Here is a 6,000-nt window from a genome sequence, read left to right on the forward strand (position 1 = left end):
CATAAAAGAATGGGTAAGGCCAAATAAGATTAATCTATACTGACTTCTTATATGATGCCAATAAAGGGAAGTAGAAACATAATGAGAACTAAAAACCTCATAACTCCCCCTAACATGAACGTAATAAATTATATTGCATAGACAATAGAGATTGGCTTATAAAATGTTAATGGATACATAGACTAACGAATGACTCATTGTAAGGTAATGAAATTATTCCTTAGTCCTCGCATTACTTATTTGATTCATTGTGGGTATGGTACTACAATAAATCATTGCACTTTTAAGTAAAACATAAGATCAAAGAAATCATTGAACTACACAACAACAAGAAGCAAAAAACTGGAAAAATTCTAAGTGTAAAAAAAGGGGGCTCTCAGGATGGGCAATAGACAAATTTTAAAATTTTCGTTGGAGTTGTTCAAAAATTATGTTGATTATTAAAATGTCTTATAATAACATAGAAAATTAGTTAAGTTCTTTAAATGCATTAAAATACATCATATTCATACCACAATTCACAAATAACAAATTAGGAACGTTTATTGAAGTCACTTTCTAGAAATGGCATGTCGTTTAGGAAGAGTTTTCTTTGATCATGCATATCCTTATGTGTCTTTGTGTGCATGCACCCATAATTAATAGAAGTGGTGTACTAAACCTATACAAATTTACTATTTTATAGGTGCAAGTTTGAGGACAGATTGAATACTTTTGCAGCGGTTTGGACATCAACATTCTCCAAACCATTTGACAGGTCCTCTTGATTTTGAGTATGCTACGATTTTAGTCAAGCTTTAGTTTTAGACAGAGATAGTGGATGTTTCCCTGGATTTTCTTTCATACGTTCATTTCGAAGCTTTGTAATAAGGCTGTGTTTGGCAAACTAATTTGTTAAAATAATTCTCTGTTTCTATTTGATTCCTTATTTTAGATGGTTGTTCCCTTAATTTTAGCTTAGTATATGATGAAGTTATGTAAAATCTATATGAAGTCTATGTATACTTAATACTTATAAAAAGATTTATATTTTCCATTAAAATTAACAATATGAATGTTATGAATTCATGTCTACGACCTCTGAGAGGTCAACGACGCCTGTTGCAATTCAGGTTCCAGAATCCACGTCGTGAAAAGCACCTTATTCATGAATGTATATGTATGAATGGACTATGATCTTTAATACGGTAAAGAAGGCCATTTATGAGGAACCTTTTTGATAGAAGGTAATGATATCCTTGAAGTTGAAACCCGTAATGGTATCCTTCTAGTGTGAATGGTGGATTTAAGGTTGGTTGACTGAAACGACATGAAATCATCTTTGGGAAAGTCACTGAGCTATCTTAATAACCATTGTAGGCATCCCTAGTGTACCCTCCTTGGTAAGGTGTGTTATGATTGGGTTATGACTAAGACATGTTACCTCTTCATATGCTTCTTTATTGAAATACTCTACGAGAACAAAGGCTAGCACCAAGAGAATATGTTTGAGGAGTATCTCTAGTTAAGATGGATATTAGAGTACAAGGAAACCCTTGATATTCCATAACCATGTGCCTATATGGGTTTTTTCGTAGTACTACCATTGGCAAGTAGAAAACCCTCTATCAAAGTAGGATAGACTCTGAATTCCATCCCTATTTAGTATGGTCTATATCGGTTATTGCATATGCTGATCATGTAGGATACATGCTAGTGTTTTATAAGAACTATGAAGTTTAGGTAGTGGATACACTATCTAGACATTGCACTACTAGGCTTTGAAGATTTAGTATGTGAGTTACCTAGGTTTTCTCCATGACAAATATGTCAATGTCCTTAAGCGTTGAATTTCTCCTTAATGACTTAATGAACATATTGACTTAAGTAAGTTGTATGTTAATGAAAAGGTACTTATGTAGAGTAGCTTTGAGGAATGCTCAGGTAGGCTTGGAGAGGGTATGTGCGTTCTCTTCATGGCTTACTTAGGTGAGTCTTAGAGAAATTCTAGATAGGGATTTAAATATATGAAATGGGAATAATCTTATTTAGGTAATCTAAAGGATTACTTTGGTGTGTGTTAAGGGATTGTATGGGCATTCACTACATAACTCACTCAAGTGAGTCTTAGAATCACCTTTGGTAAGAAGGTCTAATGTTAATGTGTTTTGAGGTGATAGTAATGTTATATTGATTGAATGTGACTATTTCTGCTTATGTTGACTTAATGTGATCTCTTATACTTGTTTTATGAAGTTTTACTCAAAAGGTCATGTTTTATACAAATGTCTTTTATCATGATTTTATGCATTATTCAATACTTAGTACATCTAATGTAATAATTCCACATATTTTTTCTATTTCAAAAGATGGAGGTGGCATTTTGTAGGAGTCTCGAACTAGAGGCTTGGATTAGAATTCATTCAAGTAAGAGTTGGTATGTCCTCACTAGATTCGAGGACATGATGTTTAGATTTCCTTATTTGAAAGTATTGTAATATACTTACGTATTTTGTATATGTTGAAGTATGGGAAGTGTCACATTATATTCGTATTTCTAGAATGTCGACTTTGAGACTTAGTCTTCCATTATGTTTTCTATAAAAGATGTTTCGAAGTATTACTATATCGTGTGAAAAGTTTTAATTCCACACTACATTTCATACATGTTATAAAAGAAATGATGTCAAAGGTTTTGTACAAGACCTTCGATAAGTCAAGTACGCTGCTTTGCAATTAGAGAACACCATATCTTCTAGGTGTGTACTCTATTGTTGTGAGAATTGGACAGGACATTGTGGAGTTAGGGATGGAAAATAGTGTTGAGAGTTATTATCTTGTACAGAGGTTCAAAGAGCTGGTACAATAGTAACTACTTCTTCCCACTTTTCTTTCCTCCAATATTTGAAGAACCATTTTGAAACATTCGTGTTGTGGCTTCTAAGAAAGCATGACTTATAATATTTACAGACTTAATGCCATTTTCCACCATAACATTAATATCTTCCCCGAATGTTATCCCTATGGTGGAGAGGAAGTTATGAAAGTATTTAGGCTCATGTCCTTGGAGAAAGACATTGATCCTCTTTTACTCTTATATTTACGGCTTAACCCTAGAATCCTGTTCACACCACCTAACAACATATTCACAAACAATTTCAGTAGTCTATTTCCTTATATTTGCAAGAGAAGATCAGTGGAATGATATCAATATTATATTGAGATTGGTGATAAAATTTTGAGCCAAATCATCCAATTTAATCCAATGGTAACATCCTAGTCTGTGAACCATTCAAATGCAATCCCCACCAAGCTTTCCCTAAAATAGGCCATGATTAATTCTTCTTTGCCTCTGCATCCCTAATTTTACTGCAATATTTCTTTAAATAAGCAATAGGGTCTCAATGAAAATTGTATTTCTCAAACTTTAGGTTGTAAAACCATTAGGCAAATAGACGTGGAGGAACATGCATAAATCATTCAATGAGTTGCTTTTGTGGCTTGCCAGGCCTTGTATAAGTCTTATACTTTGTTCCAAACACTTCATTTATCTAGTCATTTCTTCGTGTTCATCGTTTTATACGATTTTATCAACTTGGAAAGAGGAAATGTATTCATGAGTGTGGGTATAAGAGCTTTAAATTTTAAGAGCTTCATAGTGTGGTAGTCACGATCACGAGGGATTTAGGACAGAGAATACTTATTGGATTTGGGTAACATTTTTCACTGTTAGACATTGTTAGTCAGCTCAGTTGGCAAGAAAAGTTGATTATGCAGCATAGGAGTACTCAAAGGGCACATCGTTGAAGTTCTAGCTATGCTATATATGTTAGCGTAAGGGAGAATTTGTGTGGATAAATCGGATCACCCATCAACACATTGTAGGGGGTCAAATATTAATAGTTACATGGTTATGGATTAAAGATGATGCAACTTTTCCACCCTTCTATTTTTTGTACATCTCCATCATACTCTGTCTTGATATTCTTCCCTCTTCAAGTCGACAGGAATTTCTTGCGAGACCATATGGTTTAGAACCTCATCATTGCCCGACTCATTACCGTCTTTCTGAGTAATTTTCTTTTTCCCCTTTCACCTTGTATTGTATGTATGTGATGTGAGTTTAGCCCTAAACCAACCACCTTTACACTAATATGTCTCTCTTTCTTATTAAATAGACAAGCAATGAGTTTAGTGTTAAGAAATTGTGCACATTGAATCCATATAATAAAGGGAAGACATTATGTTTCATCCCGACTTATCTAGGCGTTTTTCTCATCTTCAGTTATTTTTGTTGAAAAAGTTTTGATTGAACCCATTGGGTCTCCTACATATCAAGTTGGTGGATGAATCAAATATTTACGTAGTTCGAGAATAGATTATATTATTATTATAATTATTATTATTATTTTTTGTAGATTCATATGTTACATTACTATTATTTATTTATAAAAAAGAATTAAAGATAACTCAAAATATCATATCAATGTTTAAAACAGAAGTAGGAAAGCAATAAAAATATCACCAAAGAAATGTCAGTAACTTAAAAAGACATGATTCGAATAAAGTTAACAACTAGAATAAATATGTCAGGACTCTAACTAAAAGGAAACCACGCTAATGAAACAAAGCTCAGTTATAACCCTTCTATCCCAAAGATCTTACGCTTGCATCCAAATCAGCTCAGTCGTTGAGATCCAGGTCTTAAATGACCTCTTAAATTCTTATTATATCTTTCAATTAACTCAGAAGGTACTCATCAAATTCCGTCACTTTTTCCAGATATTTTCAACGTTCATCCCTTCGTTATGCAGATCCATTTGGCAAAACAATGGACCTTTGATCGAAGTGAATTGCAAGTCTGATTCCATCCTCGTATTTGTTGATGATGGGAGGCCACCATTTGTCCAACACGTCTTTCATTAGTCGAGTATGACTCTAGTTCCTCTGAAGTCTTCCCCTTTAACAAATCCATTGAGCTCTCTCTTGATCGAAATCTGATTGATTTTCCTGATAACCTGCCCTATGTTATTGTTGTTGGGACACCACAAGTTCCACAATTATTGTTCCTCTAATTGTTTCCAGATTAAGTTGTGCTTAGAGAAGGTTTTTTTTATTTGCATTCACTATTTCCTTTCACGACCCACATGTACTCCCTAGAACACAGGGCATTCTTAGGTCGCAAAACGGAGTATTTGACCTCTTGGAGGTTTCGTACAAGCCCTTACACATCATTCATTGCATATATACCAAAAATTCACGGAATTAAAATTTTTTCTTCAAAAACATAATGCAAAACTCATTTCATAAAATGTCTACCATATGTCTCAAGTAATCTATTTAAAACATGAATACAATAGTCTTGGGTCACGGCCCATAATAGTCTTACATGAAGGAAAAACATAGAGACGACATAGTGGTGGTAGTTGCTATGAGGATGTACCAATCTTCTCTTCTTCGAAATATTTGAAACTCTATCCTTAAAGCAACCTCAATCTTCTCAAGACCCTACATGGACAATATGTAGGATTAATGCGTTAAACAAATACGTACACGGAATTAAAACTTTATTTTCAAAAATATAATGCGAAAGTAATTTCATAAAATGTCTAACATATGTATCAAATCATATATGACAACATGAATACAAAAATCTTGAGTCACGGCTCATGATAGTCTAACATGGAAGAAAAACATAAAGACAACATAATGATTGTAGTCCTTGGATTCTATGAGGACTCACCAATCATCTCTTCTTGGAAATCCTGGAAACTCTACCCATCAACAAAACCTTAATCACCTCAAAACTCAACATGGACAACATTTAGGAAATATGTGTTAGTACGATACGTACTAAGTATGGAAATATCATACAAAACATAAGATATCTCAAAGGGTTAGTCAATAATAGACATAATTAGACGAGATAATTACATAGGCATAACATGTATATCATAAACATATTAAGGCATCATAAAGCATATAGGAGTTCATAATAAACTCATTGTATTTCTTACTATT

The sequence above is a fragment of the Solanum lycopersicum genome, chromosome 8, assembly GCF_036512215.1.
Source record: "Solanum lycopersicum chromosome 8, SLM_r2.1".
NCBI classification, from domain to species: Eukaryota; Viridiplantae; Streptophyta; class Magnoliopsida; order Solanales; family Solanaceae; genus Solanum; species Solanum lycopersicum.